Below are 22380 nucleotides of genomic sequence, written 5' to 3' on the forward strand. Positions count from 1 at the left end.
TTGTGCTATAATTTCTCTACATACAAACATAGTACAGAAGTAGCATGAGTATCCCAGTCAATTATGCAACAAATCCTTATGTTTAACCAACCATAGTTTGATATTTTAAGATGTATTTGCAGTACTTTAAATTTAAACACATTACAGCACCGTATGTTAAGAGGCAGTCATACAATTATTAATATCTATTGAAATAATGTACGAATATTTCAATATGAGGTCAAAAAATGACTTTAACAATTTAATCTGAAATTATTGTTTATAATTAAATGGCAGTCATTTGTAACTACATGTACCGAAGTCAGTAGTAGTCTAAAAGCTTAAGAGTGCACGAGGAGCAGTGCTTGTGGTCTTTTGATTGGGGTCTTCAGTGACAGTCTTGCACTGGTGAGCATTCAGGATGAGAGGCTGATAAAGTAATTGGGCAGACAGCACACCAGTTGGCTTATGACAGTGTTCATTGGGTCCAGTAAATTTTGGGTTATCAGGAATTGAGCAATTAGAAGAATTTTGAGAGTTAGAATACTTCTGTGGGAGTGAGTTTTGTACTTAAATTCTGGTGGTCTTAGAGAACTTCATGTGACTTTCAGTAATTGTTTTTTTCTATAACTAAATGGACACTGTTGTTGATGTTGTGGTCTTCAGTCTGAAGACTGGTTTGATGCAGCTCTCGATGCTACTCTATCCTGTGCCAGCCTGTTCATCTCCAAATAAGTACTGCAACCTGCATCCTTCTCAGTCTGATTAATGTATCAACTTTTGGTCCACCTCTTTATTTTTTACCATCCACACTTCCCTCCAGTACAAAATTGGTGATCCCTTGAGGTCTCAGAATGTGTCCTATCAATTGATCCCATCTTCTAGTCACACTGTGCCATAAATTTCTTTTCTCCCCAATTCTATTCAGTAGCTCCTCATCAGCTTTGTGACCTCCCCACCTAATCTTCAGCATTCTTCTGTAGCACCAAAGCACCACATTTCAAAAGCTTCTATTCCCTTCTTGTCTAAACTGCTTATCATCTACCTTTCACTTCTGTGCATGCTTATAATCCATACAAATATTTTCAGAAAAGACTTCCTAACACTTAAAATGTATATTTGATGTTAACAAATTTCTCTTCTTCAGAAATCTTTTCTTGCCATTGTCAGTCCATATTTTATATCCTCTCTACATCAGTGATCATCAGTTATTCTACTGCTCGAACAACAAAACTCATCTTCTACTTCAAGTGTTTTGTTTCCTAATAATTCCCTCAGCACAACCTGATTTAGTCTAATTACATTCAATTATCCTTGTTTTGATTTTGCTGATGTTTATTTTATATCATACTTTCAGAACACTGCCCAATCTGTTCAACTGCCCTTCCGAGTCCTTTGCTGTCTCTGACAGGGCTATAGTGTCATCAGCAAAGCTCACAGTTTTTATTTCTTCTTCCTGAACATTAGTTACCAATCCAAATTTTTCTTTTGTTTTCTTTATGGATTGATAACATCAGCAGCAGGTTACAACCCTGTCCCACTGCCTTCCAACCACTGATTCTCTCTCATGCTCCTCAGCTCCTATAATTGCTGTCTGGTTTCTGTACAAGTTGTAAATAGCTTTTTATCCTGGTACTTTATCCCTGTTACCTTCAGGATTTCAAAGATAGTATTCCAATTGATATTGTCAAAAGCTTTATCTAAGTTTAAAAATGCTATAAATGTAGGTTTCCAAGAGAAACTGTAGAATCAGTGTTGCCCCATACGTTCCTGCATTTCTCAGGAAATCAAACAGATCTTCTCCAAGGTCAATTTCTATCAGTTTCTTCATTCATCTATGAAGAATTCGTGTCTGCATTCTGCAGCTATGACTTATTAAACTGATAGCGCAGTACTATTCACACCTGCCAGCACCTGCTTTATTTGGAATTCAAATTGTTACATTCGTCTTGAAGTCTGCGAGTATTTCACCTCTCTCATATATTTTGTATGCCGTATGGAAGTGTTTTATCATAGCTAGCCCTCCCACAGCTATCGGTAATTCTGATGGAATGTTGTCTACTCCTGGGGTATTGTTTTGACTTAGGTCTTTTAGTGCTCTGTCAAATACTTCTTGCAGTATTGTATGTCCTTTCACATCTTCATTTAAGTGCTCTACCATTTTTATAATGTTGCCTTCAAGTTCATCTCCCTTGTATAGATCCTCCATGTACACCTTCCAACTTTCAACCTTCCCATCTTTGCTTAGGACTGGTTTTACAGAGCTCTTGATATTCATACAGCTGCTTCTTTTTTCTGCAAAGGTCTCTTTAATTTTCCTGTATGTGGTATCTGTCTTTACCCTAGTGAAATATACTTCTAAATCCTAGCATTTTTCCTCTAACCATTCTTGCTTAGCCATTTTGCACTCCATGTCAATCTCATATTTTTAGACAATTGTTTTCCCTTTTGTCTGTTTCAGTTGCTTCAGTTTTATAGTTTCTCCTTTCATCAATTAAATTCAATATGTCCAGTGTTGTCCAAGGATTTCAACTAAACGTTATCTTTTTATCTATATGAACGTCTCCTACCTTCACTAGTTCATCTTTCAAAGCTACCCATTCATCCTCTATGTATTCCTTTCCCCTGTTCTACTAAATTGTTACCTAATGCTCCCTGTGATGCTCTCTCTCTGGAGGTTTTCATTATTTAAACAGTTCAAGGCAGCAGTGAACTTTAATATTTCACTGAATTTATTATTTCTAATTGCGCCTTGAATTGGTTAGGTATATGTGACAATAATATTGGTGACTAATGAACTTTAGTTTTTGCTGTGATTGTTAATGTGATTATGCAATAATGAACTTTAAGATTCAGCTGATGAATGTTAAGATTTTGATACCGTTTTTTGTGACTTGATGCATGGCTATATGAACTTATTTTGTGCATGATATTGTGTGTAAATGCTCTGCTTGCACTACATAACTGCATTTATGACTGCTGGTTTAAGTATTGTTCAACTGATTTATCAGCTTTATCTATGTAAGGCCACCATTTGTGTATTTATGAGAACTGTTCAAAAAATTCTGGAAGTTAGTTCACAACATTTTTCTGTGCTTACCTTTACTTACTGTGAATGGTCTCCCTTGAAACACTCTCCTCCACAATTGATACACTGCTCCCAATGCCATTTCCATTTCTGGAAGCATCTTGGTACACCTCTTGCTAGATCACACAAAGTGCCATGTGAAAATTTTCTTTTATCTCACCTGCCTTTGCAAATCTTTGTCTTTTCAACAGGGTTTTCAATTTTGGAAATTAAAAAAAGTCCGGAGTGGCCATGTCTAGAGAGTATGGAGGGTGAAGCACCACAGAGATTTCATTTTTTGTGCAATAGTCACACAACAACAGAGATGAAGGTGCAGGTGCATTATTGCAATGCAAGAGCCATGAATTGTCTCATCACATAACAGCCCATTTCCTTCTCACACTTTCTCACATGCATCACAAGTCCTGATTGTGCCATTGATTAACAGTTTGTCTCTGTGGCATGAATTCATGATGAACTAATCCTTCAAAGTCAAAGAAAATTATCAGCCTGGCTTTGACATTTGACCTGACCTGATGAACTTGTTTTTGGTCTTGGAGAACCTTTCCCAGCCCACTGCGAAGACTGAATCTTGGTCTCAACACCATAGCCGTAGACCCAAGCCTCATCACCAATTATTATTCTCTTAAGAAACATCTCATTCTCATTTGTGTGATCCAAGAGCTCTTCACAGATTACAAGGTGAAGGTCTTTCTGGTCTTGACTCATGAGCTGTGGGACAAACATGGCTGCAGAATGATGCATTCCAAGATGCTGTGTCAGGATTTCGTGATTTGATACAACTGAAATATTACATTCTTCTGCAATCTCTTGGACAGTTAGTCTTCAATTGACATGCACAATTTTGTTCACATTCCTGAGATGAGTGTCATCAGTACAAGGGGTGTCCTGAACAAGGGTATCTTTAACTTCCATCAAGCCATTTTCAAATTGTGTGAAATATTCATAACACCAAGAGCAGCTTAAGTACTCAGCACCATAGGCTTCCTGCGTCATTTGGTATGTCTTTGTGAAGGTTTTCTTGAGTTTCACACACAATTTAATGCAGAAACATTTCTCCTCTAATTCTGCCATCTTTAAATTCGCAAACTGTACAACACAATTCCCACTCAATATAGTAATGAACAATAACTAACAGACATACAACAATGAAACTTCCAGCAGTTACACATTAAGCTCAGGCATGTGCAGGGATGCCAACTGCATTTCACACCAGCACACAGTTGGCATGAAATTATGAATGTTCTGGAACTTCTTGAACAGACCTTGTATGTGAATATTTCTTGAATAAACATTTGGTTTGATCTAAAAACAAAAGTAGAGATAGAAAATACCATTCAGTTGTAAGGTTATTTTTATTTTTTGATGCTTAATCCACAACTGGTTTCAGACTATTAAATTCCCACCATCAGGTTTGATAATTTTGTGCTGCGACCCCAAGTACCATGATGGAGAGCACGCTAGGTGGTGGTACACTGTGTCCTATATTTTCAGCCGCGTTACTCAGGATTGCAGTAGAAAATAATTATCACACCCGATGATGGGCATGTAGCAGGACAGAACCAGACATGGACTAAGCATTAAAAAAAAAAAAAAAAACAACAAAAAAACAAAAAACAAAATAAAAAATGTTATGACTGAAGCAATATTTTCAATGTCTACTTTAATGTTCAATTATAGGTGTTCCTCAGAAGGACTGTTTGTGTAAAAACAAGTTCATTATTTCAATTACATATGTTCATTTAAAAAATTTGTCTTTGCTAATAAAAGGTCAAGGAATATTTAATTGTGTTTGGATGTGGTCTTGCAAAGTAACTACACAACCATCCAGTAATGACTTCAGCTAGCAATGATAAGGTTCTGGGTCATACATTGCTCACAGCAAACTGTCAGGTCAAGTCATTATTGGAATGCTTGTTTCTGGTAAAGTCTCAATTAAATTGATTAATCCATGATAATTTTTTTATCATTGTAACTGTGGCAGCTTGTCCAGAATTGGACCATTTGAGATTTTTTTGGGATTGTGCATCACAGTAATTTTTTTTTTTAAATCTCAGAAGAAGTCAGTTAGCCTGCAGGCTCAAGAGATTTGTGTAGTGCAGCAGCAACAGCAGCACATGCAGTGCAGTAGTTAAATGCAGTTGCACATGTTAGTAGCTTTACCAGCACTTGGCACCTGATCATGAGGCAGCCGCAGACAGCGGCTTCTCAATGCATCACCAGTGCAACCGAAAGTCAACTCGTATGGTGACTTCTCAATGCATCGCCAGTGCAACCAGCAGCAGCAGCATTTCTGCAAAGGTAGCAGTGTGCGAGTGTCAACTCATATGGTGCCAGGCACACTTGGCTTTGATCCACGGCCGGTGAGCTGTCTACAGAGGTGGCAGCTCATCCTAGTGTGGCAGTGTGCAGCATCTCTAAGCAGCAGGTGGCAATTCACACAGCACCAAACAGTGCCTCCAGGCAGCAAGCAAATGTCCACATGGTGCAGGCAGCATCTCCAGACAGCAGTCAGCAGTCCACATACCAATCAGTGGATCCAGAGCAGCAGAGAGGGCATATAACACATTTAAGTTAAGTACAGTCAGCAGGTGCATAGTAAATTTGTGTTTATAACCATCAGCCATAGCCACTGAAATCAAGATATCCTAGAGTTATGTGGGTCAGATGGCATTGGTAGTGTTGCAGGCAGCGCTAAAATTCAGAGAGAAGGAATAGGTGCAGAAGGGCAATGGTTGACAACAGATCGATTTTCTTTACTTTTAAACCATACGAGATCAGAATTTGGAGAGGTGAGAGTGGCTAGAGGATAGTCTCACAGAAATTGAAAATAATGTAAAAATTGTAGTGAGAATTATTATTAAAGTTGATGGGGTAGAAAAAGGATCAGTAGCTGAGATGAAACCTGAAGCCCAAGAGCAGAACCAAAGTCAACCTAATCCCAACACTGAAGCTTGCCTCTCCCAGTTCATACCACAGTCCACCCGTAACCCTCCTACTCTCCCATCGAATCACCCTTTGGTCACATTTCCTGCAATTCCTTCTCTCCAACTTAGCCTCACCATATTTCTGAAGAACACTTCCTAAGAAGAAAGGAGAGCTGTACATGAACTCAAAACAGATCCAGAACTAATCATCCTCCATACAGACAAAGGCTCCACCACTGTCATTATTAATTGCAGTGATTACCCAACAGAAGGCTTCTGCCAACAATCTGACTCCTACACATACAAACTCTGCCATGGTTCTCCTATTCCAGAAATCTAACATAAACTTCAATACCTACTGAAATCTGTAGGCCCATCCTAGATCCTCTCCCATGACTACATCTTCCTCATCACCCCAGTGACACCCTGCACATCCACCTTCTACATGCCTCCCAAAATCCACAAACCCAACAATCCTGGTTGCCCCTTTGTAGCTGGCTATTGTGCTTTTGCTGAAAGCATTTCCACTTTTATTGACTAACACCTCCAACCAATTACCCTAGCATCTCACATCAAAGATATTAACCACTTTCATCACTGACTCTGTACCATCCCCACCCCTTTGCCTCCTGGATCTCTAATCATCACTGTTGATGCCACCTCCCTATACACCAACACCCCTCATGCCCACAACCTTGCTACTATCAAACACTACTTCTCCCATTGTCCTTCAGATTACAAACCCGCTGCCTCATTCCCCATGCAACATAAAAATTATGTCCTTTATATCCTGATACACAATTACTCCTTTTTTAACAGGAAATATATAAACAAGTCCACAGCAAAACCATGGGCATCCACATGACAGTCACTTATGCTGACCTTTTTATGGGCCATCTAGAGGAAATTAACCAGATGGTGCCTGTTCCTCTTGAACATGTCCAAAAGGACAGACACCACACATTCATATAATTGAAACCTATCAAGTCTCCCAGAACCCCAAACCCCCTGTCTAGTTCAGGTTCATTGATGATAGCTTCATGGCACCTGAAGCAAAGACACCCTATCCTCGCTCCTCCACAACCTCGACACCTTCTCTCTAACTCACTTCACCTGGTCCTCCTCAATCCAATGTGCTAGCTTCCTTACCATTAACCTCCACCTCCCTGGTGGCTACTGTGACGGTACCTAACAGTTACTGCTAGTGTATTTGCTCTTGCTAAACAGCATCCCATGCAAGCAATACAGTTGTATCTTCATCTTCGGTTACTTGTACTTTAGGTACTGGAGCCATGCACACCTCTGTTTAAAAAGAATACATGATGTAGTCATAGGGACGATCTATGCACATCTGCTTTCATGCCCTGCAGATAATTCACTGCAATAATAACTTGTAGCTGTGGTCCTGCAGTCAAATAGTCTATGCATTGGCTAGAATTGCAAGTTAATAAAATGCACAGAAATATAAAATTAAGGATATGCAAATAATTTAATAAAAAGGGTTTTGTTCTAATATCTGTAATTGATGAAGACATCAGATAATTATGTTGAATAATGTTTAATCAAGAAAGGACATCTCACATAAAAGGGATGTGGTCCTACAATATTCAGTTAAAATGCAGATAGAAAATGTAGTAATGTTATGTTGAGAGCAATACGAGAATGGTAGCAAACTCCTAAAACTAAATCATCACCAAAGACTCATTTCCATGATCACAATACTCAAAAGATTCTCCAAGTTCAATATGATGATTCACAAATTAACAAACTTGATAAAAAGAATGGTAACTCATGCCCTGTCTATTCTCAGTTCCATAAATCAAGCAGCAAAAATTAGAGCCCCAGTCTGGAACACATTCAAACCTTTTGAAATATAAAGCCCCTTCAAAAGGGGCCATTCATTGCCAAGAAACTATTCAACTGAAATCCACATGTTACTCTAGACAGGTCTGTCTTCCTCCAGAAATTGCCACAAAGTGTCCTAAATTGCTCCCTTGAGTTCTCCACTTGAAAAGTTCCAGTGTCCACTTTACTCCCATTTTGTTCTACTACTATTACATGCATATCTATTGAGAATCCTTCCAAAATAATGTACATTATAGAATTAATTCACATGATATACCCTGAAAACTTCACTCAAACTTTGCATATAACTACATGTTTTACTCCCACAAGCAACTAAAATTTTACTGAGGTCTCATGACCTCCACACACTAAATTTTGTGCAAACATTAATTACAAATAAACTGCACATATTACATGAAAACCCCAACCAAAATCGAAATTTGATCCCCAAATCTTATGTTCAGTACAACTCTTTCCCCTCTCACATAAATAATGAAATTAATTTTTGCTCTGCTGACCTCAGTGCACAATTTATCATTTACATCTTAAATTTACCAAATTAACACTTGCACAAAACAGAAGTAGCCCCAAAAATCCTTAAGAAAACTACAGATGAAATTACACTTATTTACTCACTTACACTAATAATCATCACATTTTTCATGCACAAGGTGCAACTCTGCTACCATTACCTCTTATAGCATTTATCTCACCAGAATGAATACTGGTTAAATTTTAGTGTTTTGAATTTTTTTAACTGCTCAAACTTAAGCCTCTTTCCTTGTTCACCAAAAGACTCTTACATTTGCAGCTCAATTTCCTGACTTTTTTGTTCGAGAAATGCACACTTTCTTTCTTCATCAACATCATTTATTTCATTTACTGGTTGCACATTTTTAATTTCACCCTTCTCTAAACACTGCACCCTTGAGTGATCAGTTTGAAAGTCCCTTCCATTTTCCTCCATACTTATGATACACAATATAATTTCAGAATAACCTTCAGTCTTATCATCCATTCCTAGAGTTTCTTAATCTACCTCCAACTCATCTGAATGATTTAAATCATCCGCAAAAACTGTCATTTCATCATCCTTGTAAGCCTAAATATACTGCTTGCTTCCTCAGAATTAACAATATCAGAAGCTGCAACATTCTCATAATTAACCACACAACTTAAAACTTCCTCTCTATTAATCAAATCCTCATTTATTTCCACCCTTCTTTACTTATAACATCCATTACATCCACCTATACATTATGGAAACCAACCTCCACTGATACTCCATATAAATTGTTGCTAATGCAGTGGTCCACATTAGACTCACAGTATACATGAATTTTGCCAAACTCAAATCTAACCCTTTCTCCTTACATTTTTTCTACTCTCGGATTTCTCTGACACTTTGCGTTATGATCCACTACCTAACACAATACCTTCACATTCATATTCCACATCCAACAATAATTCATGCTTTCATCAGGAGCCATTGGGTGACTTCCATCAATCAAAATAAATGCACAAATGCCTTACTCTGAGTATCTCAATCAGTAGCTTTAACCTTTACAACATCAGCACCTAAAATATCATCTTCATCTCCCTTTAACAATATATTACCCACATCTGCTGATACATAATGAAATTCATCACCAGCTGACAAGACTGTTGCTATGCCGCCTTCAAAAATACCGTCACATATTTCTGTCGATATGACACAAAATTCATTTCCAGCTGATGAGACTACGGCTTTGCCACTTTCACAGATAGCTTCATCTGCTTTCACCTACATTACTAAATTGTTATGATTGTCATACATTCCACCTCTACCAAATTCAGATCCACTTCAGCCTCTCTTCGATCACAGGATCTTTCTACAAACACGTATTCACACCATCACCAACTTCCCTTTCAAAAAGTACATTTTCAGCCCCATATCCTCACCATCAGATTTATCCACACATTTTACAGTCTTTCTTGTGCCCTCTTTGAGTTGCACTGCTTAAAATTATTCCCTACTTTATTCTTACTTGTTGTAACTTCTATCTCCAACATTTGAGGCTTTTTTGCTGAATTTTTAACACTCGCAGAATTTTTAAAATAACATGTCCTTTTCAACACTAGTTTATTTTGCCACCTCTGCACTTGAGATGTGGAGATCTCTAATTGCCTTACCCCGTATTCTGGCGTTGCATTTTGTGAGACTCCTGCCCCTCAAATCTTCACTCTCATTTTTATTTTCGTATGAAAGTTTCTGTTTCTGTTCCCTCTGTGAAAATTATTGTTAAAATGATAATTATTTTGGTGTTTATTGTAATTGCCATTCTAATACACATTTCCCTGTCTGCTGTTCCCATTATGTGGCTTGAATTTAAAAATATGTTCAAGTTTCGTAATGAAATGTAAAAACTCTTCAATGGAATTTGTTGGATTTTGTATGAGATCCTATTGTACAAATTTCAGTAAGTGTCTCTTGAGCATCGTAATCTGTTAGGCAGTTCATGCACACAAAAATTCAAATAGACCCATCTCCATGTTTGAGATTTGGTCCACTTAAGAACTCATTCTGAAGTCACATTTGTTTTGCTTCACTCAAGAACCAAACAAACCTCAGACACTTCTTAGGAAGTAAATGAAGAACTCATTAAATTTTCCCATGATTGTGCATGCCATCAAGATGTCTTGTAACTAATTTAATTTCTGCCTTCTTCTGAGATTCCTCTCACTAAACTATCTCTACACACAGCAAGAAAACCGAATGGATAGTATATTATATCATTTGCAAAACACTTTTTGGTTCGTTTTTTTCAGTTACTTCTCCGCTGTGTCCCCAGTGTTTGCCTTGCTTGTGCTCTCTTGTTGTTTTGCTCATTGCGTAGATAGTGGATACTACATTACAATCGCTTGCTGTGCTGTCTGCAGTTGACCTAACTCAGTTCATTCAATTTCACAGTCAACAAATGACACAACTGCTTGACGTGATGAATTGCTTCAGGATGGTGCAGACAGCTTCAAACAAGGTTCTGGACCCAATGGCAGCACCACTGCCTGCACCACCTGCATATATGCCACCATTTCGTGATGAGATGAGGGAAGAATGCACAGAGTTCCTCGCACAGTTCAATGCATGCACATCGTGGCACACGACATACTGATAAACATTCTTGTTTCTTGCCCAAGGCAGGAGTGACTGTTTATCACTCATGTGCAAAATTGTTTCCCACATTCCACCCTGAACTAGAACCATGCGATGACCTACTGCAGGACCTTACAAAGTATTAAGAGGGCAAGGGGCAAGTCAAGTGGCAGCTGGCCATTACAAATTCTTCAGGTTGCATAGGCAACAAGGACAGACATACAGTCTGTGGGTGACTGAATTGGAAGGCCTTACTAGACAGTGAAGTTTCAAACAAATATTACAGGGATGCAATAGTTTCTGGTGCTATCATGCACAGTGTAAATGACTTACAAATTTGGGAACAGATTCTTAAATACCTGGATCCCTCCTTGCAATAGCTTCTTCAGATTCTAGACTATAAAGATTCCTACAAAAGCACAGCAGACAGTTTTGAGGTAGCACCTGTTTGTTCAATGGACAGACACAGTAAACAGATGTTGCAGCCAGCTTGCAAACAGCGGTCCTGCTGGCCACAGCCACAGCACTCACATAAACATGAATCACACGTGGCACAAGGTATGAAGGCATGCCCTTGCTGTAATATGAAAAATGCTCACTGATCTTGTCCCTCATGTGAAGTGACTTGCTTCTTTTGCAGTAAATGGGGACATGTACAGTCTGTGTGCTTACAGAAACATAATGCACCTCCTTAAGCTACTCCTTCCTGCAAGTCTAAGTCACAAACAGTCTGTAATGTGCTTTTAAAGCCTCACATTGTAATTAGTGTAAAACAAAAGTGTAATAGCTGCTCATAAAATGGTTCCAACTCATCTGCAGTGCTTCTTGAAGACAAGAAACTTTTTGTGTCTCTTACTATGGCTGGAAAATCAATCTGATTGCACCTTGACACTGAGCTTCGATGACTTTGCTCAATTATAGCACTTACAAATTGCTTGGAAAACCTAAGTTGTGCACATCATGCCATACACTGATGGCATATAACAACCAAGACATACTTGCCTTCAGCACTTGCAGCATTCTTGCAATTTTCTGAGAGTTGACAAAGACAGTGACATTTACAGTGATTTCCTTCTGCGATAGTGCTAACATTTTTGGTCTAGACTCTTTTTATTTGTTTGAGATAAGCATTCAGGAAACATACTTTCTGTTTTTTCCTTTGATCATCAGCACAGTGTTGCTATGTTATGTGCCAAATCCCAGGATTTGTTTTGTGGCGGTTTAGGCAAAAACAATAATTTTCTTGCCCATATCACAATGAAAGACAATGCGCAGCCACGTTTTATTAGAGCTCATCCTCTCTCTCAGGCTCTTCAAGAACAAGTGGCTTAGGAACTTACTGCTCTGCAAGACAGACGGGTCACAGCACCCATTACTGGCAGTCAGTGTGTGTCCCCTCTCGTTATTCTAAAGAAGCCATCCAGCAGATTCTGGTTGGGCACCAACTTTAAGAAAACTACGAATTCTCAGTCAGTCATTGCCAGTTACCCCTTGCCACACATGAAACAACTGATGTATAAACTGAGCACCACTCATTACCTTTCCAAAACTGATTTGCACGATGCATGTTTGCAAGTCCCTCAAGACAATCAGCTGCAAGAGGTCTTTTTCGCTAATAGTCATTTGGGTCTTCTCAAAAAATTTTGAGATTGTCCTTTGGCCGTGCTTCTGTACCCACCATATTTCAGCACTTTTTGCAGCAGCTGACTACAAAAATTTCTTTTTTGTTGAATTTAGATGATATTGGCACCTCAGGTCATACTCCTGAAGAACACAATAGTAATCCTTGCACTCTCTTTTAAGTGTTGTCTGTAACTGGTTTCAGATGTAATAGAGAAAAATGTGTGTTTTGTCAGACTGAACTTGAGTAGTTAGGACATGTCATTAACATTTAGAGTGTTCACCTATTGAAATCTCATTTGCTTGCTATCTATGACCTTCCACCCGCATGCAGTGAATGGGAATTGCAGTCTGTTAGGGGAACACGCGTATTAGATCCGATTTATTCCTAATACTGCTGAAGTTATGGCTCCTTTACATTGTTTGTGCAGGAAGAATGTTCCTTTTGTTTGATCACAAGAGTGTCAGTTTACTTTCCAGAAGTCGAAAGATGCTTTGCTTAGTGATTGATGACTTGTTCATTTAGATCCAGTCAAATCTGTTGTCTTGGTTGTGGAGGTTTACTCTCCTTGCATCAGTTCAGTTTTATCACATGAAGTTAGCTCTGTTGACAAGCCAACTGCCTTTGCTTCAAAGTTATTGAACAAGGTTCAGTGTAATTATTTGCAAACTGAAAAGGAGGCTCTTGTCACTGTCTGTTGTGTCGCTAAGTTTCGCCAGCATCGTTTTGGCAGAAAGTTTTACTTGGTGACTGACCATAAACCTATACAATCTTTATTTAGCCCTTCTCAGTCAGTCCCTACTCGAACAGTGCAGAACCTGCAATGTTAGTATCTTCTTTTGTCAAATTATCAATATGAGATTGTGTATCAGCTGATTTCAAGGCGTGCTAATGCAGATGCTCTTTTCCATTTCCCTGTTGGCCCAGATTCTGTATTCGATAAGTCCTCTGATTCTTGTTGCTACAATGATGCACAATACATACATGCTTTGCTGCTTAATACCAGAAAATTGCCCAAGCCACAGTAATGAATCCTGATTTGCAGATTCTGTTGCACTGTATCCACACAGGTTGGCTGCGTTCAGCCAGACAGATTCATAGCTTGATAGTTCACTGATATTTTGTCCATTGGCATGCCATTGCAGTTCACTAAGGTTTCAAGGTCATTGGGGATTCATTCACACCAAGCAGTCATCATGGCATCATTGCACTTGGCATGGGCCAGGTGGTCAAATTGAACATTTGACTTCTCAGTGCCACATCTGTACTGAACATCAGTCTGCCCCACCTCAGCAGTTCTATGAATGGGCCAAAACCTCAGGCACCTTAACAATGTTTGCAATTCGATTTTGCAAGTCCTTACTGGACACTGAAGCTGATATCATTATAGGTATGGAAAGCTGGCTGAAGCCAGAGACAAATTCTGCTGAAATTTTTACAAAGGCACAGATGGTGTTTAGAAAGGATACATTGCATGCAACCGGTGGTGGCATGTTTGTCGCTGTTAGTAGTAGTTTATCATGTAGTGAAGTAGAAGTGGATAGTTCCTGTGATTTATTATGGGTGGAGGTTACACTCAACAACTGAGCTAGATTAATAATTGGCTCCTTTTACCGACCTCCCGACTCAGCAGCATTAGTGGCAGAACAACTGAGAGAAAATCTGGAATACATTTCACATAAATTTTCTCAGCATGTTATAGTCTTAGGGGGAGATTTCAATTTATCAGATATAGACTGGGACACTCAAGATGTTTAGGACGGGTGGTAGGGACAGAGCACCGAGTGACATTATACTGAGTGCACTATCCGAAAATTACCTCGAGCAATTAAACAGAGAACCGACTCGTGGAGATAACATCTTGGACCTACTGATAACAAACAGACCCGAACTTTTCAACTCTGTAAGCGCAGAACAGGGAATCAGTGATCATAAGGCCATTGCAGCATCCCTGAATATGGAAGTAAATTGGAATATAAAAAAAGGGAGGAAGGGTTATCTGTTTAGCAAGAGTAATAGAAGGCAGATTTCAGACTACCTAACAGATCAAAACGAAAATTTCTGTTCCAACACTGACAATGTTGAGTGTTTATGGAAAAAGTTCAAGGCAATCGTAAAATGCGTTTTAGACAGGTACGTGCCGAGTAAAACTGTGAGGGATGGGAAAAACCCATCGTGGTTTAACAACAAAGTTAGGAAACTACTGTAAAAGCAAAGAGAGCTTCACTGCAAGTTTAAACGCAGCCAAAACCTCTCAGACAAACAGAATCTAAACGATGTCAAAGTTAGCTTAAGGAAGGCTATGCGTGAAGCGTTCAGTGAATTCGAAAGTAAGATTCTATGTACCGACTTTACAGAAAATCCTAGGAAGTTCTGGTCTTACGTTTAATCAGTAAGTGGTTCGAAACAGAATATCCAGACACTCCGGGATGATGATGACATTGAAACAGAGGATGACACACATAAAGCTGAAATACTAAACACCTTTTTCCAAAGCTGTTTCACAGAGGAAGACTGCACTGCAGTTCCTTCTCTAAACCCTCGCACAAGCGGAAAAATGGCTGACATCAAAATAAGTGTCCAAGGAATAGAAAAGCAACTGGAATCACTCAACAGAGGAAAGTCCACTGGACCTGACGGGATACCAGTTTGATTCTACACAGAGTATGCGAAAGAACTTGCCCCCCTTCTAACAGCCATGTATCGCAAGTCTCTAGAGGAACGGAAGGTTACAAATGATTGGAAAAGAACACAGGTAGTCCCAGTCTTCAAGAAGGGTCCTCGAGCAGATGCGCAAAACTATAGACCTATATCTCTGACATTGATCTGTTGTAGAATTTTAGAACATGTTTTTTGCTCGTGTATCATGTCGTTTCTGGAAACCCAGAATCTAATCTGTAGGAATCAACATGGATTCCGGAAACAGTGATCGTGTGAGACCCAACTCGCTTTATTTGTTCATGAGACCCAGAAAATATTAGATACAGTCTCCCAGGTAGTTGCTATTTTCCTTGACTTCCGGAAGGTGTTCGATACGGTTCCACACTGTCGCCTGATAAACAAAGTAAGAGCCTACGGAATATCAGACCAGCTGTGTGGCTGGATTGAAGAGTTTTTAGCAAACAGAACACAGCATGTTGTTCTCAATGGAGAGACATCTACAGACGTTACAGTAACCTCTGGTGTGCCACTGGGGAGTGTTATGGGACCATTGCTTTTCACAATATATATAAATGACCTAGCAGATAGTGTCTGAAGTTCCATGCACCTCTTCGCGGATGATGCTGTAGTATACAGAGAAGTTGCAGCATTAGAAAATTGTAGCAAAATGCAGGAAGATCTGCAGCGGATAGGCACTTGGTGCAGGGAGTGGCAACTGACCCTTAACATAGACAAATGTAACATATTGCGAATACATAGAAAGAAGGATCCTTTATTGTATGATTATATGATAGCGGAACAAACACTGGTAGCAATTACTTCTATAAAATATCTGGGAGTATGCGTGCAGAATGATATGAAGTGGAATGATCATATAAAATTAATTGTTGGTAAGGCAGGTACCAGGTTGAGATTCATTGGGAGAGTCCTTAGAAAATGTAGTCCATCAACAAAGGAGGTGGCTTACAAAATACTCGTTCGACCTATACTTGAGTATTGCTCATCAGTGTGGGATCCGTACCAGGTCGGGTTGACAGAGGAGATAGAGAAGATCCAAAGAAGAGCGGCACGTTTCGTCTCAGGGTTATTTGGTAAGCGTGATAGCGTTACGGAGATGTTTAGCAAACTCCGGTGGCAGACTCTGCAAGAGAGGTGCTCTGCATCGCAGTGTAGCTTTTTGTCCAGGTTTCGAGAGGGTGTGTTTCTGGATGAGGTATCAAATATATTGCTTCCCCCTACTTATACTTCCTGAGGAGATCACGAATGTAAAATTAGAGAGATTCGAGCGCGCACAGAGGCTTTCCGACAGTCGTTCTTCCCGCGAACCATACCCGACTGGAACCGGAAAGGGACGTAATGACAGTGGCACGTAAAGTGCCCTCCTCCACACATCATTGGGTGGTTTGCAGAGTATAAATGTAGATGTAGATTATGTACTGGTTCATTGTCATTGAAACTTCGAGTAAATTTCCCTTTGTGGCACTCTGCTATGGCTCATTCCACAATCCAGACCTTGTTGTCGATCTTTTGCCTCAAGAATTACCTGAAGTGATTGTGACTGACAACAGACCTCCATTTTTTGCCACTGAGTCTAAACAGTTTTTCACCACCTCCACTACCAACACATCTTTAGTGCACCATTCCACCCTCAATCCAATGGTGAAGATAGATGCATTTATGAACATTTAAGCAATGGATGGACTTCATGTCTCCCTCACATGGGATGAAGCTCTGTTGCTATTATTGTCTTCCTACCACTCCCAAACACATGATGGACTATTGGTGGTGGAGTTGTTACATGGATGGTGTCACTACACCTTGCTTTCATTGCTGACCCGCCATGGCGGGTGGTGCCCACTCTGTCTAGACAGACAAAATGTCACACTATGAATTTTGTCTTTTATAGATTGTATGGTGAATGGGGCACTGGAGGCAAGGCACCATTGTAAATTTTCTTGCACTTTCTATGTTTCTCCTGTAGAGACTGAAAGTATAGCTGCAACATCATCAGAATCAAATTCGTCCATGTGAATTGCATGATCCTGCCACAGGCTTTGTCCTTTCAGATTCCATGCCTGTCTGTATGTAGCAGTTCTCACTGTATCTGGCTCGCATGGATGCCTGCCATTAGTACTGGTCCTGGAGCTGATGGAAGTCGACACCATTTCACAGTTGTCACTCTCTCAAAAGCCACCATCATCTGGGGATGGGCCTTTCTTTGCAGCAACTGTCCATTTGCTATCGGGCCCTCTGCAGTCATCAACTGTATGAAACCAGTCTGTATATGAAAATCAGTGACTACTTTACAATCAAATTATGTTTAAGCATTTAATATAACTTATATTCAAATATAAAAGAATATCCAGCAAGGGGGACAGCATAATAAATGATAAGATTCTTGACAGTCTCCTATGACAAGGGACTTATCCTCAAGAGGCTCTGTCTTCATTTGCTGCTCTCCCCCTGGATGTGGGCGTGTGCCCTCTGCCCCATTTTTAAGCAAGTGTTCCCAGATGGGCTCAGGGCATATGCCTGAGTGCATGCGGGAGCTTGGCACTGTTCTCAGTTTGGCACCTGTCTCCTCATTGCCACATGCATCCATCCATCCCCCCCCCCTCCCCTCATCATCATCATTCACTTTAAATAACAATGGTGAGGAGGTTTGGGGGAGGTGAATGTGGTATCACATATCGACACAACCCCACGGGCATCATACATTTTGCAATAGAATTGCAAGTTTCCGTCAGATGCCAACAGCGGTGATGCAGGATCCAATGGACTCAATGGTGCACGCCCACTGAGCCACACCTTCAGGTGCTCTGTACCACGGGCACCCTTTGCCACTGAAGTATAGGACAGTGGGTGGAAGTCAGATGCCCCACTCGTGGTTGGAGCCACTTTGCTATGTGTAGCTAGGCAGACAATGACTAGTCACAAACCTGGCTCCTTTGTTCGTGCTTTAGTACAGAGAGCCTCATCTTGTTGACACTGAGAGTTGGACTCTATTTCTTGATGCATTGTTTGTAATGAGTCCTCGTTTGCCTGGAGAAATACAAGTTAAGCAAATCTTCTGTTTACTGTGTTAACTTTTTCACTAACTATTTCTGCTCTTGTCTTCCTATGACAACAGTTGCTGCCCCACACTGAAACCTGCCTCTCCTTACCATTGTGTATAAAGTTGTACACAGCAAAAATTATATGTTTGTGGTGTGCGTACTATAAGACCTTCGGTACAGACACCATCAGATTAGTTGACTTGTCTCTCTAACGAAGTAGGCGAGTGTCAGCAATATGTCTCGTGGTCTTATCGTGGCATGTTTATCTTCTGCCTTTAGGTCAGACGATAGAAATGCCACTTGCATGCTTAGAGTAGCAGATTGATGGTGACCAACTTTAAACAGAACTGGATTAATTTTCACACACATTTATTAAAATAATAACCAGCATAAAAATTACTTAACTTGGTTCTGAATGCTATTTACAATTGACAATCTGAAGTTCCTTTGGTCTTGGTATGTTAATCTTATTCTCACATATCTCTGATATTTGACAAAGTGTCTATACATTTCTCTTCATGGCTATGTACAGGAATATGGTAATCTTATTAGGCGCAGACTGAAACTGGACTATAGACTGGTACAGACAAATGTAGACTGGTACAGACTGGTGCAGACAAATGCAGACTGAGTAATCGGAGGTCTGTACACTCGTTATAATACCTTGTGCATTCAGGTATCACTGCGCGAGTGTGATCTGCGAGGAGAAAAAATTCTACGTTAGCAGCAATCTCATTGGCTGCGTTACATATTAATACGTGGATCGGCGGAAGCAGAATTTGGTCCGTCTTTATGGCAACGCCATCTCGTAGAGTGGAGATGGACAAGCACTGCGCCTGCGCTGTTGTGCTTAGCGGGGCGCGCTCTAGTGGGAAAGTTGTGTATGCACTGACTACATGGAACTATGTACACAACAATGTTTTTTGTGTATGGAAAAATCAAAGAGGTAAAAAAGTGATAATAGTTATACTAAATAATTATGAATTAATGATTGAATGTTCCAGAATGCGACACTTAAGAAACATTGTTTACATTTTGCAGTTAAGGAATTTTTACGTTTTGCATTTAAGAGATTTTACATGAACAATAAGAAAATTCCTGGATGGAAGAATATATAAGATAAGAAAAAGGCAAACACTTATCTATAAAGATTGATGTGTGGTGCACAGAAACACATAATAAAATCAGTTAACATTAGCTTTCTGGCACTTACCTTTTTTCTAGTGTGACACACACAACCATACAGATACACAAGCATACACACTCATGGTAGCAGGGGGACTGATTATTAAAAACTGATTACCGAAGCTGTTGTCTGGGTAGATAGAGGTGGAGAGGAAGTAGGGAAGGATGCACAAGGCAAGAAAGGGGTAGCAGGATAGTGTGAGGCAGGTATTTTATCATATGACTCAGCAGCTGTACAACTAGATGAAAGGAGATCATAGGGCACATGTCCACTAACAAGTAACTTCTGCAAGTGACGTCTGCAGGCTCTTGCTGAGGTGTTTACATGAGAACAAAGACTTGAACAAGTTTGCTTCTGCAAGTAGTCTGGGCAAGTTAATTTCAGCAACCTGCCGCAAGTACTTACAGAAGTGTTTCCACTAGAGGCATGTCATGAGAGCAGCAAACAGATGTTTATGGTGTCATGCTATGAGCCATAACACATGCCATCATAGTTGCATTATCATTATTATTATTATTATTATTATGGAAGATAAATTTTGACAAAAGTAAAAAAGAAAAGAAATCTTTGGGTGAAGAAATGGATAGAGAGGCATACATATTTATGAAGAAACACTATTAAATGAATTACAATCAGAGGACCAGAGACCAAATGATTTATGAGAATGTTTTATGCAGCTTTTGAAAATCTGTGTATGGTAAAATAAAATATCTGAAACCAGGATACAAAAATTCTGTAAGTTCTATCACAAAGAATAACCTTTTAATTTTCTTCAACTTTCACCAATAGTTTTTGTTACAGTTACTATAAATGTAATTCAGTTGTAAACAGGTTACAAAAATGCTTCAAGATTGATCACCAAGAGATCACCTTTTAATTACTCTTCAGTTTTTACAAACATTATTTATTACAAATGTAATAGATTTATGTTTACACTAAGATTAAAGATCAGCTAAAATTTAAAGATACCTCTACCGTCATTCTACTTTCCCTTCTGGTGAAACAAACTAATTGTTTGATTTTTTCACATTTTCTTGGGTTGCAGTGGCCATGTGTATATGTTTATGGTTTTCCACGGTACACTTCTTCAGTTGATCTGTTATTGTGCCACACTCATTTTCAATACTGATGTTGTGGTACCAGTTCTGAACACACAAAAAGTTTAGAAAAACTTTCAACATCTGGCAAGTCAGGCAACCACTTGTAGTGAGCTACAAGAAACTGTTTCCACTTGTGGAAGCTACTTCTGCAGGAAGTTGAAAGTTGTGGAAGTAAACTTGCTGAGGGTGTTTCCATGTCAAATAAATTGCGTATGTAGCTTCTGCAAGTGACTTTCAGAGACAGATAGGGGACAGAGTAAGGGATAGGGGGTGCAAAAAAGGGAAGAGAGCAGTTTAGAAAAGGTGGTGGTGGTGGTGGTGGTGGTGGTGGTTAGTGTTTAACGTCCCGTCGACAACGAGGTCATTAGAGACGGAGCTCATGCTCGGGTTAGGGAAGGATTGGGAAGGAAATCGGCCGTGCCCTTTCAAAGGAACCATCCCGGCATTTGCCTGAAGCGATTTAGGGAAATCACGGAAAACCTAAATCAGGATGGCTGGAGACGGGATTGAACCGTCGTCCTCCCGAATGCGAGTCCAGTGTGCTAACCACTGCACCACCTCGCTCGGTGGAAAAGGTGGAGAAGGAGAGGGAATTGAGATTTGAAGATGCTGAAAGCCTAACTATATATGTTAGATATGTAGTCAGCAATGACAAGTTTCCAGTGCACTCTTTCTTACAGTGCACGGGACGCTCACATAGACATAGCCAAATTATGGCAATCCATACACCATGCAGTTCATTGACAGCTAACTCCTGCACTGCTACTGATAAGTAAGTTTCTGACTAGTCTACACCAAGAATGTATTGAATTACCAACTACACTGGAATTCATTGTACCTCCAGAAGAGAGTACCTTCTCACTGTACTACCATCTTGCAACAGTGGAGGTCAGGGCCAACTGCACCTGACTCCATGAGTTAATATGTTTACCAATAGTGGGTGCCAATGCCAGATATGAGTGCTATTCAATACACCAGTATCCTGTAAGATGGGGGATCTTACAGAATTTTGTAACTATAAGGATGAATGAAATTTTGTTGGTTACACCAGATAAGAAGGGCCATTCTTCAATGTCAGCAGACAAGCTGTAGCAACCTCAAAGAAAGCAGATTATGGTGTGCCCTTCTGTGAGTGTTCAAACTGTCACAGAAACATGCAAGGTAAAACTGTTTATTGGAGGGGTGTGGGTGGGGAGGGGAAGGGTAGAATCCGCAGGAGGATTCCTGCAGGACATCCTTTCAAGACAACCATATTTACAGAAGACAGAACCTCATTGGGTATACACTATATATAATCCACTTGCAGTTATTATATTTGCTATCAGCAGGGGACCTCAAGGGAACAGAACACTTAGAACTAAAGAACAGCAATTCAACAGCATGAGTTGTGATGTCTCAAGACTGACTTTTCAGCTTCCAGCAACAATAATAGGGACTACAGCTCTGAATCTAATGTATCCACCACTGTATTTGCCCTATAATCCTTTAGAAATAAAGCCAGCTACAAATATGACCTACCTGAATAATAACCTAGATCCACCATACTCACTTCTGTTGACAATCTTATAGCTGGAAAGAAAGTGTGCATTAAGAAGAACAGGTGTTGCACTATATTTAGCAGATATCACAAGCTGAAGTGGTGCAATGGCTCAAGTTTGCTTTTGCAGTGCTGAGTGTACATGTAGTAATCTGTGACCCTGATGCTGTTCATAATATCAATTTCCCTGAATATCTTCTTATGGTCACCTTTTCATTAATTATTTGTGCAGTGGTCCTAGAATTTA

The 22380-nt window shown here is 39.8% G+C and overlaps 1 non-coding gene across 1 annotated transcript; it reads right to left on the minus strand.

Annotated features, from left to right (window-relative positions):
• Positions 1-21087: 21087 nt before the first annotated feature.
• Positions 21088-21160, minus strand: Trnaa-cgc (transfer RNA alanine (anticodon CGC)). Its single transcript has one exon. It is a non-coding gene; the product is annotated as a tRNA-Ala (tRNA).
• Between the last annotated feature and the right edge of the window lie 1220 nt (positions 21161-22380).

This window comes from Schistocerca nitens, chromosome 4, assembly GCF_023898315.1.
Source record: "Schistocerca nitens isolate TAMUIC-IGC-003100 chromosome 4, iqSchNite1.1, whole genome shotgun sequence".
Lineage (NCBI taxonomy): Eukaryota > Metazoa > Arthropoda > Insecta > Orthoptera > Acrididae > Schistocerca > Schistocerca nitens.